This window comes from Leopardus geoffroyi, chromosome C1 (genome assembly GCF_018350155.1).
Source record: "Leopardus geoffroyi isolate Oge1 chromosome C1, O.geoffroyi_Oge1_pat1.0, whole genome shotgun sequence".
Taxonomy (NCBI): Eukaryota; Metazoa; Chordata; class Mammalia; order Carnivora; family Felidae; genus Leopardus; species Leopardus geoffroyi.
Window position 1 is genome coordinate 182,329,127 of NC_059328.1, and position 14,887 is coordinate 182,344,013.

The 14,887-nt window shown below is 40.6% G+C and overlaps 1 protein-coding gene and 1 long non-coding RNA gene across 3 annotated transcripts in view; one reads left to right on the forward strand and one right to left on the reverse strand.

Moving 5' to 3' along the window:
* SLC39A10 (solute carrier family 39 member 10) overlaps positions 1-14,887 on the forward strand; it is a 143,550-nt gene that overhangs the window by 60,661 nt on the left and 68,002 nt on the right. The gene's annotated exons all lie outside the window — the stretch shown is intronic.
* On the reverse strand, positions 8,649-14,886 carry LOC123599254. 2 transcript variants are annotated; one of them, XR_006713072.1, is made up of 3 exons: positions 14,374-14,886; positions 10,656-10,741; positions 8,649-8,918 (listed from the first exon to the last, which is right to left on the reverse strand). It is a non-coding gene; the product is annotated as an uncharacterized LOC123599254 (long non-coding RNA). The 2 variants fall into 2 exon arrangements; XR_006713071.1 differs by having other exon boundaries at positions 14,317-14,886.

Here is a 14,887-nt window from a genome sequence, read left to right on the forward strand (position 1 = left end):
TATCCTCTCAGCATCTAATTTTTTTAAAACTTTTAATTTTTTTTAATTTTTTTAATTTAATTTTTTCAAAACTTTTTTTAGGTTTATTTATTTTGAAAGAAAGAGAGTGTGAGTGGAGGAGGGACAGAGAGAGAGAGAGAGAGAGAGAGAGAATCCCAACCAGGCTTCGTGCTGTCAGCACAAATCCTGATGTGCGGCTCCATCCCATGAACTATCAGATCATGACCTAAGCTGAAATCAAGAGTTGGGCGCTTAACTGCCTGAGCCACTCGGGCACCCCAATATGAAAGGTTATTAATGAGACATTCTTACATTTATTTTTACCAGCATTTGAGAAAGCTGATGTGTGAATTACACTCAGAGCATGTCTTAAATTGGACTAGCCACATTTCAAGTACTCAATAGCCACTTGTGACTAGTGGGCACTCTATTGGACAGTATAGCTGTAGAGTGAAGTGATGAGAGATAAATCTGCAGAGATAATATGGGGGCAGATTAAGTAGGATATGGTTTGTCAGTGAAATTATTTCACCCAAGGGTGATGGGAAGCTTTGAAAGTTTATGAGCGGGAGTAATCGGATCAAATTAGTGATGACTGCCACTTCCCTTGTGGGGAATGGATTGGAGGTGGGCTTGACCAGAAGCCAACATATGAGTTTTAGGCAATGTATGATAATATCTTACCTAGGGAATGACTTGAGTGTGGTAAGAAGTAGGAGTCAAGAGTCATAATGGGAGAGTGAGTGGAGAGGAGACAGGAGCAGCTACCTCACTTTTGTTCCCCACCCCCCCACCCCACCTTGGGAGGACGGTACAACCATTTTGAGAACTAGGGGAAACAAGGGGAAGGATGGCAGGATTGGGAGACAGTGTTCAGTCTGGGGCATCTCTAATTCTGAGAGTTGCCTGTGAGACATCACATGGAATGTTGGCATCTGAAAACGGAGATAGATGTCACCAACATATAAATAGTAACTGAAGCCATGGGGTTAGGTAGTATCACCCAAAGTGAGTGTGTAAAACTGGAATTCTAAATCCTGAATTTTTTCTAAGAATTAACTGGGAGATAATTTATTTATTTATTTATTTATTTATTTTTTAATTTTTTTTTCAACGTTTATTTATTTTTGGGACAGAGAGAGACAGAGCATGAACGGGGGAGGGGCAGAGAGAGAGGGAGACACAGAATCGGAAACAGGCTCCAGGCTCTGAGCCATCAGCCCAGAGCCCGACGTGGCGCTCGAACTCACAGACCGCGAGATCGTGACCTGGCTGAAGTCGGACGCCTAACCGACTGCGCCACCCAGGCGCCCCATTGGGAGATAATTTAAAATGCATATTTTGGTCTCCATCCCCGAGATGCTGGGTTATGTCACACTAGGGTGACGTTGGAAATTGCATCTTCAGTAAGAACCACTAGAGTCTCTCATGCTGATACAAGTGATACTTAAAACACTCTTTACAAACACTGGCGTAGAGTGATAAATAAGAGGACCCAGAAGAAACTGCCTACATTTATGGAAGTTTTGAGGACAAAGCCCTTGAGAGGCTAGAGAGGTTAATGAAGTATCAGAAGAATGCTATTTGCTATTAAAATGGAGAGGGAACCAGGTTCTTACCCGGAGGGGAATGAAGTTCCAGGTGGGACAGTAGGCACCACTTTACTTGGTGGGTCAGTCAGCCTGGGAAAAAGGAACCACCCTTTAGCTATTTCTTAAGCTCTGTGTCCTGGGCATATCTTCTCAACCTACCACCGAACCCATCAAATTCCCTGAGTATTTCAAGGAGGAAGTGGTTAATCACCTCAAAAGGAGCAGAGAAATCAAATAGCATACCAGTTGGACGTGAGCACTGAGTTTAGTACCTAAGGTCATTGGTGACCACTTGGATGACCTGATAGGGATGGAAGCCCAATTTCAATAGATGAGCAGATAAAGTGGGTTGAGTCAATGTATAAAAGGAGTCTTTTTGAAAACCTTACCTATAAAAGGGAGGAAAACAAAAGCAGTGTGCATAAATGGATGTTAGCTTAAGAAACAGTAAGAGATACATGCCTTTCTTCTGACTCTGTCCATCCTTGTTGGCATTTCTATTGTGTGGGTTGATTCATACTGTAAAGCCATGGGATTTCTGTCGATGCTTCATAGAATGTAGTTATTAAATAATACTGTGGTTATACATTCAAATATTGATATATATAATCATACATATCAATCAGTCAAATGATATTCAGTCATACTGTCACCTCTTCTACTAACTATTGGAATGAATAAACCATTTGCAGAATAACTGTAGCCAATTACTGACAGTTTGAAAGAAGTGCCAACCTATGACAAGTTAGGACTGGATGCAGGAAACAAGAAAAGAAAAGAAAGCAGAAGCCCGAACCTGAATTTCTCAGTTTCCTTCCTACCTGTCCTCGACCAGCCAGTCATGCATCTTTGGCAGAGCCTGCCTCCCCAGCCCCAAACTGGTGAGATTCTAGAATCACTTAACCGTGGTTAGTCCACAAGGCAGTTCATCTATCTCTGATAAACAAGAGCCTCTCAGAACTTCACTGTTGCAGTCATTTTGTGTTAGCGGTTGCCGCCCGCCTCCTCCTCCACACCGTTCCCAGTACGGGGTTAATTTAGAATGGACTGATTACCAGTCACCAAACTTATTCTTTAACAATGTTGAATATCGGTTTAAATGGTGCACAAATGCAGTAAATATTTAAAACGTGCTTTGCTTCCAGTGTGAATGTGCAGAGCTACAGAGTATAAAATTCAAACCAAATGAAGTATAAATAGGAGTGTCAGAGCTTCATTTCTAAACATAGCTGAAAGTTCAATTGGGTTAGATGCAGATTAGTGATTTTGTGTTTGTTTATTTCTACCAAACAGGGTGGGTCTATTTTGGAATGAAGCCAAATAATTTAAAAGACACATTTGTATCACTTTCATGGTGTGCACAGTTTGCCTCACACATGACCAGTCTAACTGCTTCAAAAAAGTGCCAGGCAGGGGTATGACAGCATCATCTTGGCTGATGTCACTACTGAAATATTTTGGTTATCTCGGAATGGCTCCAGCTACAACACTGTTATTCTACATTTGAAGTTGTTATACAAAAACAGAAAAAAGTGACTACTTCTGAATCATTTGCAAAATTACATTTAAAAACTCTAGAATTATAAAATCATGTATGTGCTATAATTTGGTCTAATTCCTTGAACATTACAGAGACAAGGTAAGTATTATTTGCTTAATTTGCTTTTATTATAATGTTTTATTTTTTACTGCTATTGTGGAGTTTTTAAAACACAAAAGCGGAGAAATAGTAAAATGAGCACCCATATAACCATCATCCACTTTAGCAATTCATATATGAGTAGTCTTGAATCACCTATATACTCCCACTGGATTATTTTAAAGCAAATCTTAGACATCTTATTGCATCCATAAATATGTCAGTGTATAAATCTCTTGGGGTGCCTGGGTGGCTCAGTTGGTTAAGCATCCAACTCTTGATTTCGGCTCAGGTCGTGATCTCATGGTTTTTTGAGTTTGAGTCCCATAGTAGGCTCTGAGCTGTCCCTGTAGCTGGGGATTCTCCCTCTCTCTCTCTCTCTCTCTCTCTGCCCTTCCCCTGTTCACACACACACACACTCTCTCTCTCTCTCAAAATAAAAAAACGTTAAAAATTTTTTTTAAATAAATAAAAGATACAGACTCTTCTCTTAAGCACAATACTATTATCATGCATTAAAAAATAATTCCTTACTATTAAAAATCTCCTGATTATTTCATACTTGTTTTTATAACTGGATTCTTCAAATTAGGAAAGAAACAGGCTTCCATATTGAAATACTGTATTTTTAATGTTTATTTAGCTATAAATTCTAGACAAGAAGACTTGAAATGCTTCAAACGAATTTCACAACACATTCGTTGGTAGATACTAATTAGGAACATAATTGAAAAGAGATTATTTTCCAAGTGATCATTATAGTTTCCAACTTGATCTTCATTTCAGTAGCAGAGATAACACCTGGCCTGAGACGGGCACTGGAGCCCTCTGACCCACTTTAATGTCACACACACAGATTTCCTTTTAGGCTTTCTGACCTTGACTTTCAAGCTTTGGTCAAAGTCCTAATGGACATAATTACATATTGGATCTAGTACTTAATTAATAGGAGCCAATCTCTACAATTTAGTCTCTGAACTAAATTGAACAAACTCCCCAGGGCTTTAACAGAGCAAAATAAGTTGGAAATTTACATGGTTCTCTTGGTACCTGATTTCCATTTCCTACTCCCCCTTTTTAAACTATATAGCTGTAAAAGCAAAATTAGAACATAAAAGATGATACAGATAATTCATAACATTTCTCTTTGATGATATACCAAAGGTGCAAATATCTTCCAAGTGTGATTCCCCTATAATAAAAGTTTTTTGAAAGAAAACAAAGTATCTCTGCTGAAGAGTTTGGTTATTTTGCAATCAGTATCAACTGAAAGGGTGAGCATACATTCCGTTTACATTTGCAACATTGCTAATAAATCAGGTATCCTAACATAAAAGTCTAAAGAACTGAAAAATAGGAAGAGGCTCATATTAGAACCATACTCAAAAGCAGCCACTCTATTTCGTGCAAATTCTAGAGAGTTCAAGTAAAGAGTAATAGTCACACAGGGATACACACAATTCATCATAAACATATTTATAATGTTGTGGACTCTCCACCCTTAGAGGATAGAAGGCTTTCTTTAGAACTCATATTCTGGGTCTCTCAGGACATAGCTCCCACACAAGTTAGAACTGGAGAACACGTGGCTTTAGTATGCCCAATGTAGAAGCCTCTGTTTACTTGGGCCTTGAGAGAGCTAGGGAAGTGTGAATGGATGGGATTTGGTCTTGGACTTGAATAAGACTGGCAGTGCCATTCTAGTAATTCAGCTACTGCTATCTTTACTGCATCAGAAAAATATTTTTGTTGGCAAAAACAATTTGGCTCTTAGTTTATTACCACAGGATTTGAGACTTTAGCAAGTACATTTTTTTCTCTCTCTTTCTGTTTCACACATGCAACACACACACACACACACACACACACACAGTGATAGGTTAGTGGTTTAAGATCAAGGGGCTTTCAACTTGGACTGTGGGTTTGAACTTTAGCAGATGTCCCCAGCTGGGCAAGTTATAGAGCTTCTCTGCAGCTATTTTCTTATCAGTAAAATGGGTATAATGAGAGTACATAGGGTTGTTTTGAGGATTAAATTAGAAAATGTATGTAAAACACTTAGGTAAGTTCTGACACCCAGTAAATATTCAATAGCTGTTCATTAGTAGTGGTAGTAACAGTATTAGGATAGAGGAATTAAAAAATGCTCATAACCTTCCCCAAATGCCACCACTATTAATGTAGTTTACAAACTACTTCTGTGTGTTTCTTTCTCCAAACATAGCATCTCATTATGTGTCCTTTATTATGCTATACCTGGCAGTCCGCTCATTCAGAACAGAGTCATTCAAGGCACTATGTTGGGACTTGAGTGGACTTTTTTGTTAATGACAACTCCCATGGCCCTTTGTCTTGAGTTAAGTCTGGTTAGGGACAAAACACAGTTAAAGACACACAGAGAAAGGGGGGAGCAATGGGGAGAAGGGGGAGAGTCATTTTAAAATTGATTAGAACAATTAAGGAAAGGAATAGTATGTAATGAGAGAATCATGGTAAGTTAGTACAGGGAAGAGGTTTCTTGAGATAGAGAAACTTTCTTTGAGAATGTGAAATCTAAAGGATGAGAGAGTTTCAAGTAATCCAGATTATCCTGTTTAGCTGTAGAACATTCTACTTTATAAATACATTGTGAAAATTACGTTTTTTTTTTTTTTAAGAAAAACAAATTTCCAATCAGATGCCATTAATGCTGGACAACCAACAGTGATACTCTGTTGTAAGCAGTATTTTTTGACATTCTACTGTCGTCCATCCTAACCTTTTGTTAGGTAATTGATGATAATGGTGATAGGGACCATACTGTTGCTTCGGTTATACCTTATTAGATGTCAAGGACATTGCAAAGCATTTTGCCTATATTATCTCATTACCTGTATTAGTTCATTTAATCTTAAAAAGCAACTCCGGAGCACTTTGGGTTGAATATGGCAGATGGAACATAACATTATCTTTTCCTCCTCAACTAAAAGTCACACACAAAAAAAGAAATAACAAAGATACAGCTGTAAAGACAGAGAAGGAAATGGGCAAGAGTAATAAACAGTTTGAAAGGTAGAAAGGAAATAGTGAACTATTTCCTTAGACAATTTAGCCCTTGGGGATGGGAATGGTAGGACGAAGGATGCCTGTTGGCTCTAGCATGCCAGAAACACTTGAATTGCAAGCACTGGGCCCTTATGAAAAAGGAAGTGAATGGTAAGCCTGGAAACCAGAGGGTGTTTGAAAATCTATGTAAGGAGCAGACTCTCTGATCTCCCAGATTATGAGTGTGCATATTTAAGAGAGTTAAATACTTCCTTATTGAAAGTCAATAGCAGATGCCTCAAATTGATGAAATGGCAGGATAAGCATATTATTGTAAAATATGGAGGTAAATCCCCAGGAAAAAACTCAGATAATGGAGGGCTTTGTTCTGGGAGGTAGAATACACTGCTGTTTGTATTCTACATTAATTTTTTTTTAAATTTTTTAAAATGCTTTTTATTTATTTTGAGACAGAGAGAGACGGAGGGTGAGCAGGGGAGGGGCAGAGAGAGGGAGACACAGAATCCGAAGCAGGCTCCAGGCTCCGAACTGTCAGCATAAAGCCTGATGCGGCTGGGCCACATTCCTTCTGGAGAGACCCATTTCCCTGCCTTTTCCAGCTTCTAGAGGCCACCCATAATCCTCAGCTTGTGACTTTCTTTCTCTAGCAACATTGCATCACTCTGACCATGCTTGCACAGTCACATGGCCCTCTGACTTACCTGTCTCCATCTACTTGTGTGATTAAATTGAGCCTGCCTGGCTAATTTGGGATCATCTCCCCATCTCAAGGTCAGCTAATTAGCAACCTAATTCTATCCCCAATCTCTACTTTACTTTGCTATGAAAACTAACATATTCACAGGTTGCAGAGATTAGAACATGCATATCATTTGCAGGGGTGGGGGGAGGCATATTCTGCCTATCAAACGAATCATACTTGCTACTTCCTTCTTTTTTTTTTTTTTTAATTTTTTTTTTCAACGTTTATTTATTTTTGGGACAGAGAGAGAGACAGAGCATGAACGGGGGAGGGCCAGAGAGAGAGGGAGACACAGAATCGGAAACAGGCTCCAGGCTCTGAGCTGTCAGCACAGAGCCCGATGCGGGGCTCGAACTCCTGGACCGCGAGATCGTGACCTGGCTGAAGTCGGACGCTTAACCGACTGCGCCACCCAGGCGCCCCACTTGCTACTTCCTTCTTACCTGTGATCGTGGCACTTGCTGGTTCAAAATTCTTCAGCAGCTCTTAATGGCTTTGGGGTAGCATTCAGACTCTTCTGTATGGTACACAAAAAACCCTGCTTACTGGCCCTGTCTCATCTCTTCCAACACCCCATGTCAAAAACACACATCAACACCACGGGTTTCAGTTCCCTGGTTGAGAACCACACTATTACTCATTTCATTCTTCTGCTTGCATTTCTCTGTCCTCTGTTTCATTACTTGGCTGTTTCCTACTAATCCTTAGGTCAGACCTTGGATGTCACTTCCTTTCTTTCTTTTTTTTTTTTTTTTCCAACGTTTATTTATTTTTGGGACAGAGAGAGACAGAGCATGAACGGGGGAGGGGCAGAGAGAGAGGGAGACACAGAATCGGAAACAGGCTCCAGGCTCTGAGCCATCAGCCCAGAGCCTGACGCGGGGCTCCAGCTCACGGACCGCGAGATCGTGACCTGGCTGAAGTCGGACGCTTAACCGACTGCGCCACCCAGGCGCCCCTGTCACTTCCTTTCTGAAGGCATTTTTGCTTTCGTTGCCACGGCAACTCATACCTATCTCCAATAGAGCACTTTCCATACTGTACTGAAATTGCCTCCTTCGTTATCTCCTTGACTGGATTGTAAGCTTCTGAAGGGCAAGAATTCTATTTTGTTTGCCCTCATTTCCCAGCTACTTGACAGAGTGGCTTGCAACATAAAAGGAGCACAGACTTTTGCTTGAAGATATTTCCAACCCTTAATTAACACTTACCTCTTTTTTCCAAGTCTCCAAGGGAGACTTGCAGAGGATAGAGATTCATCTAAGGACTGGAATGAGTGTTTAATCCCCTAAGTGAATTTCACTTTAAATCTGCTGGGACATGTTTGCCTGCACCTGACCAATTCTTCATTGATGAGCAAGTTCATAGCTCACTTTTCCATGACTAATCAAAATTGTTAACATACACTTGATTCTGCTTAATTTTTAATATAACTGTACTGGTATAAATAAATACTTGAACAACTACATCAAATCACCATAAAGAGGGGAAAGCTTTTCAACTAAATGTATAACCAGACTGGCTAATTAACTTTCTAATTTAAGAGACTGTGGAATAAACATCTCCCTTGGAATTGATTCAAGCTAGTCAAGCTGAAAGATAAAGCAGAAAAGAACAAATGTTCACATTATAAGTATCTTGAAACGTTTTTATTCTATGCTTTATTCCATTTAAAATTTCCATTGACCTGCCACATTTATAGACTGAAAAGCCACCAGTTTAAGGTTCTACAGATTTTTTTTTTTAATTACCAACTTTTGCAGAGAAACTAATATAGATAACCTCACAAAAATAAGAGGCAAGGTAATGTAAGGGCTAAGAGCATAGCCTCCGGAGCCACACTGTTTGCACTGGAGTCCTGGGTCTGCCACATGCTCTGTAACCACCTTGATTTCTTCATCTGTGAAATGGGCATAATCATATTTACCTTGCAGGGCTATACAGGGTTAAAAGAAGTTATCATATTTAATTAATCAACACATTTTAAACTATACATCTTCATGTATTTAGGGTGGGAAGAAAGACACTGAAAACTAATTCCCTAGAGAAAGCAACTGTCACTGTAATTGGAATGAAACCTGAGTGTGAGGAAATCCTTGGAAGCTGTAGGTGAGATCATCTATAAGGAAGCAAGCCAAGCATAGTGGGTTCTTAATTATTGGGCACTGCCAGAATCATTCCTCAAAAAACAGTAGGGAATATCTAGAACTGCCCTACAGATGTGAAATGGTAACCAAGAGGTGGTGTACGGGATTCTGTGAAAAACGCAAAAGTGACTTATTCTAGTAAAAACGTAATTTGAGCTGTACTTAGAAATAGTGCAGGGAAAATCTGGAAATCTCTACAAGCTACTCGTTTTGACAATTCATTTATTGTCTTCCCTAATGTTTAGAATTTAGTTGCATTCCTGCTGTCAAACTTAATAAATGAAGATAAGCAATATTTGTTAAGCTAAACCAAATTATCTTGATTTTAAAAGATGTATTTGATTGGTTTCATAAATGTCAGGTGTGAAATGGGTCTCATTATTAATTGTCTTGGAATCTCTAGGCAAGATTTGAAATATGCTCTCTTGTGATGACATTTTAAATGAACTTTAAAAATGAGTTTATTAAGTTTAGCCAGTTAAACAAATGAACCTGCTTTAAAAAATATTTGCATGGTAACTTACCGCTAATTCAGTTCCATGTTGATAATTTCCCTTAAAGCGTAACCATCGCCAAATCCCCTTCAAATTTGCAATATTCATGTGGATTATTTATGTTGCTCTTTTTATTCCTTTGGACTGGGAGTGAAGATTTGGAAAGTTGATTTTTTGCTGTGCTTTCAGAGTTCTAAAGGATCCAAAACAGCTGCCTCTTGGCATCTAGGCCCCCAAGCTTGGTACAAACTTACCAAACCTACTGTTTTCCTTCATTTTAGGGCTTTCTGAGTGAACAAGATTGGCTAGGAGCAAGATTAAGAAGATGGGAATTTGTCTAGTTTTCCTTTTGTCCTTTTGTACCACATTACCCTTGGGAAACCAGATGATCATGTTTCCTCTCTCTTAAAACTTCCTCTTCAGAGAAGACAGGAAAAAAATACACCCTCGTGGCAGTATAAACAATAAAATAGTGGTAACTTCCTTCAGGGTCAAAGTCCCTTTGGTTTCAAGACCCAGGAATAAAGTTCTAAATGTGGAATCCCAGGGATCGGTGAGCACAATAGACTAGGTCTGGGACAAGAAGTCTTCCTGGTACCATGTGGGCAAATGTGTGATGTGCCTGGTACCCTGGTTCCAGCTGCGATCTTCTTTCATTCATTCTGCCTAGTGGTTCTTCCTATTTCTCCTGGGCTAGGTCTCATTCCTATTTTCGAAAGCACTTGCCATGGCAAATCAGAAGCTTTAAGCCTCTCCCTTATTGTCTTTCTTCCTGTCTAATACTAAAGGCCTTTTGTTTGTATTGCAATGAACTGAAACTTAAGGATCTAACTCGGCTAATGACAGCGTCCTCTAGGGAAATGATATAAAAACTGACTTTTCTACTGGGGGAGGGGTGTTGTTTCAACTGTTTCATTTCTCCAATCTAGTTTCGTTTGTGCAGGTCACCTGAAACTCATTTTATTGGATAAGCCTACCAACTTAAAATGGTCTCACCTGACAGGGACATCAGTCAAATCTTGCTCACCGGGGTGGGATTGGTTCCTTTTTCCCTTTGTGTACCCTCCTCAAAATGATGGGCTCTGTGGAAGAGGATGGTCGTGTCAGTTACATGAGTGTTGCTCATTAGAAATGGCTACAAGGATAGCTATGCTTCTACAATGAGCACTTCCCTGCAGATTCTCACAGTCTATCTTAATTTTGGGAGTGGAGAATCTTTTTTTTTTTAATGTTTATTTATTTTTGAGAGAGAGAGAGGGGGAGAGAGAGAGAGGGAGGGGCAGAGTGAAAGGGAGAGAGAATCCTAAGCAGGCTCTGCACTGTCAGCGCAGAGCCTGGCGCAGGACTCGAACCTACGAACCGTGAGATCATGACCTGAGCCAGTATCAAGAGTTGGTTGCTTAACAGACTGAGCCACCCAGGTGCCCCAGGAATGGCGAGTCTTTAGATGAGATGTCAGAGACATAATTTCTCAGGGGATCAGGAAAAGACTGCCCCACAGATTCCACTTCCCATCCTGACCCTGGGTTTGACATGTTAGATGTCACAGAGTGCCTTAGGTCTTAAGGAACAAAAAGGGGCGTGCCCTTTACATTTCTCTGGCTTCGGATCTGGAGCAGGGGCCTCTATCTCCACGCTGAAAAGCATAGTCTCCAAACGTGAGTAGACAGTTGTTAATTTTGAGGCCTAGGTTTAGAACATAGTCCTGATTACTTCTTTTTCATTCGTGAACACTTGTTTCTGGTACTTTGTACCGCCTACCTGAGGGCTGTACATCTGTATAATTTAGTCTTCCAGGTTCTCTTTCCTCAAGGCATAACCCTGTCTGAACCAAACTTGTTTGGACATGTGAAAATTGAGAGTTTAAACTGAACATGAATATAAGTAGTTTTCTTTATCTTTGGTTATTACTAAACTTAATTCATGGAGAGAACAATTGTTTGAAAGGTCTGATGTCTTAGAACTGGTTATGTTCTTTACACATTTAATTACAAGTTCTTAACTTTGTTGTTGATAGTCACTGTTTTCCCCTTTACTAGAGGGAAACCAAGTTTATGTCACAAACTTCCTTTAGTCACAACTAAAGATGGAGGTATGATGTGTGGTTCTTATGTTCTCTCTATTGCAGCTCTTTCTTTTTTCTTTTTTCACTTGAGAGACAGGACTAGTCAGGGAGAGGCAGAGAGAGAGAGAGAGAGAGAGAGAGAGAGAATCCCAAGTAGGCTCCAAGCTGCCAGGTTGAGCCCGATGCGGGGATCAAACTACAAACCATGAGATCATGAGCCGAGCCCAAGTCAGGAGTCAGAAGCTTAACTGATGGAGCCACCCAGGCGCCTTATAGCTAGCTGGTTCTTTTCTAATCCTCTGAGGGGCAAAAAGTGCCATCGGATTTATTATACCATGCCTCACAAAGGTAGGTTGGTCATGCTTAAAATTTTAGATGAAATGAAATTGTGCTTGCAGCAGTGTGAATAAGCAAAACAAATGAGAGGTAAACCATTTACACGTAATTCGTAATTCGGTACTCTGTCTTCCTCCCCAGGCTTTTGCAAATCATCTACACGGTTTTTATAGTTCAGGTGAGCTTCTTAATGAATCAAATGAGGTAGATAGAAAAAAGTAACCTTTTTAGAAAGTTCTGATTCTAAAATATTCGAAATCTCTTACCCTGACACATTCCTTGTATATAAAATGGACAGAAATAAAACCTACATTATAGTGATATTTTTGTAGCACTCTCCATTGTTTAACTCAGTGGGTGATTTTGGAGTAGGCCTTCAACTCACTTGCTGAGATTCCTTTTCCCAGTAGGAAAAGTAATATACTAGTTTGCAGCTCATTTACTGAACGTAGTAATTTTACTCTAAGCCCTGCCCTACTCAGAGTGGGTATACTTGATCATATATGAATGTTTGGCTAAGTGTATAGAAGTGGGAGTAGCCATGGTCTATTTTCAAGTAGGTTTATCCTACAGTTTTATGCAGGTATATTTATAATATGTAACAATTAGTAACCGAACCAATTAGAATGGAAGTCTTTGATAACAGGCTGTCCTGTACGTTTCCTGCTTAGCCAGGTCTTAACCCTTTCATTCCTGAAATGTGGGAGGTCTGGAGAGTCCTGGGAGAAAGGGCTGGTACAGGTATAGGCCATGGGGGAACTGGACTCAGAGCTGTGGCTGTTGAACAACTTGTATGGAGGTATCTGAATACATAATGAATCAGTTCAGCTGCACTTGTGTGAACCAGCTGAACAGTAGCCTTATAGAACTAGAAAGCAGCGTGGGTACCCTAAAATATAAGGAATGTAAGTACTGTATTTTATTGATATTTAGAAGAAAGACATTACATATATTGTAAAAGTGCTCAGAGTAATGTGGTCAATAAAATAATTATGAGTCTTAAAACATAAGGGTAATTGGGAAGCTTTTAGTGTTCTCGACCTAAAAGATGTACTATACTGCTTTTATGAAATCTAAGGACTTTACTTCTGATTATATGAGATCTAAGGACTTCAGAATAAATTTAGACCAATTTTCTTAACCATGAATCTAAGGAAAATGGTCATTTTCTCCCAGCTAGTGACTATGGTAAGACTTGAAGCAAGGACTCAGACTTAATCTCTCCCCTACATCTCAGGACTTCTCCTGTCTGTGAAACTGGCACTAGTGGGGTCAATGGATTGGCTTTCCCCAGACAAGAAAAAAGAGATATAAGAAACTTAGTACCTTGGCAGTCAGTAGGTGTTTAGTAAGCACCCAAAACATCTTCTTTGCAGAGATACAAAACAAAAACGAAACCTTGCTTCACAGAGGTAAATATGCAGAATAGCAGGACATGTAGCCATACTAACTGGGTTTCAATTCCAATTCTCCTGTCTGTGATCTTAAGCAAGTCACTTAGCTTCCTGTGCCTCAGTTTCCTGGGGTGGGATAATAATATCTACCTCACTGTGTTATGGGCATGAAATATATATGTAAAGCACTTAGTAACTGATCCATCGTAAGCTTTGCTATTACTATTGATCACGGTTTTATGCACTCTGCTAGACATCAATAAAGCACCCCCAGAACTCATTCTATTAAACAGATCTGACTGGATGCAGAAACAGGCACACCAGACAGAATACAGATAAGCCTCACCATGAAGATTAAGTAACTGTAGGAAGCAGAGTAATAAAGCAAAGAGAAGGTGTCCAGAGCCACCTTTCAGGAAAATATGGGTTATGAATTGCTTAAGAAAAGGGGAGGAGACAATTCAGGTGGCAGGTATGCTGTGAGCAAAGGAATGGGAGCAAGAATGAGCACGAGGTAGGCAGGAGTCCGTGGAATTGCTTGGCTGGATCAGGAGTTTTTGCCGTTGGGTGTTAAGAAATAATCAGTGAATTAGGTAGTAGGAAGTGGTGGAAAAGCTTGGAAAGTTGCCAAAGTCTCAATAATTACTGTAAGTGTCGGACATGCTCTCTGAACTCAACTTTTTCTTTGAGGTTTGAAAGGCCTGCAGGAAGTGCGCTTGAGAATAAATTGTGGGGTGGAGAGCGAACTATGCAAAAGGTCTTGCGCTTAGCGCTAAATACGAGTTCCCTTTTGCCCTAAGACCGAAAGGTTATTTTAACAAAGGGGAGGGGTTAAGTTAATGTAGATGTTTAACTCACGTACAGATAAACATCTTAATTTATCGATCTGAAACCTTTTGGCTAAAGCGTTTGCGCTTACAGTTTCCATTACTCATCCGCCTCCCCAGGGCTGCAGCAACCGACATGCAAAACCGGGATAAAAAGCGAGTGGTAAAGGGCGCTCCACGCATGCGTTAGAAGCCGCCCCAACTCCCCCGCAGCGTCCTTTCTTGGAACAAAACTACCGCGGAGCCACGGGGCTCCGCAGTTTGCGTAGACTCGAATTTCCTACTGCTCGCTCTGCCCGTGTGGAATCCCGAGAGTGGTGCAGTTCCCCTCCGCAAGTTGCGTTGTCCGAAGTGAATGGCTGGGTGGTGCGTGTACGCCCAGAGCGTAGCACCCATAGGCGGACGGGGTGCGGCTGCGCAGGGACCTGAGTGGGCCTTGTACGCCGGTAGCGTAGGGTGGTGTCTGACGCGCGGGCCTCCGCGACGCAGTTAGCGCAGCTGGCTTTGGTGAATACACGATTTGGTGCAGCCGGGGTTTGGTACCGAGCGGAGAGGAGATGCACACGGCACTCGAGTGTGAGGTAACTATAAAACCCCGATTTGTTT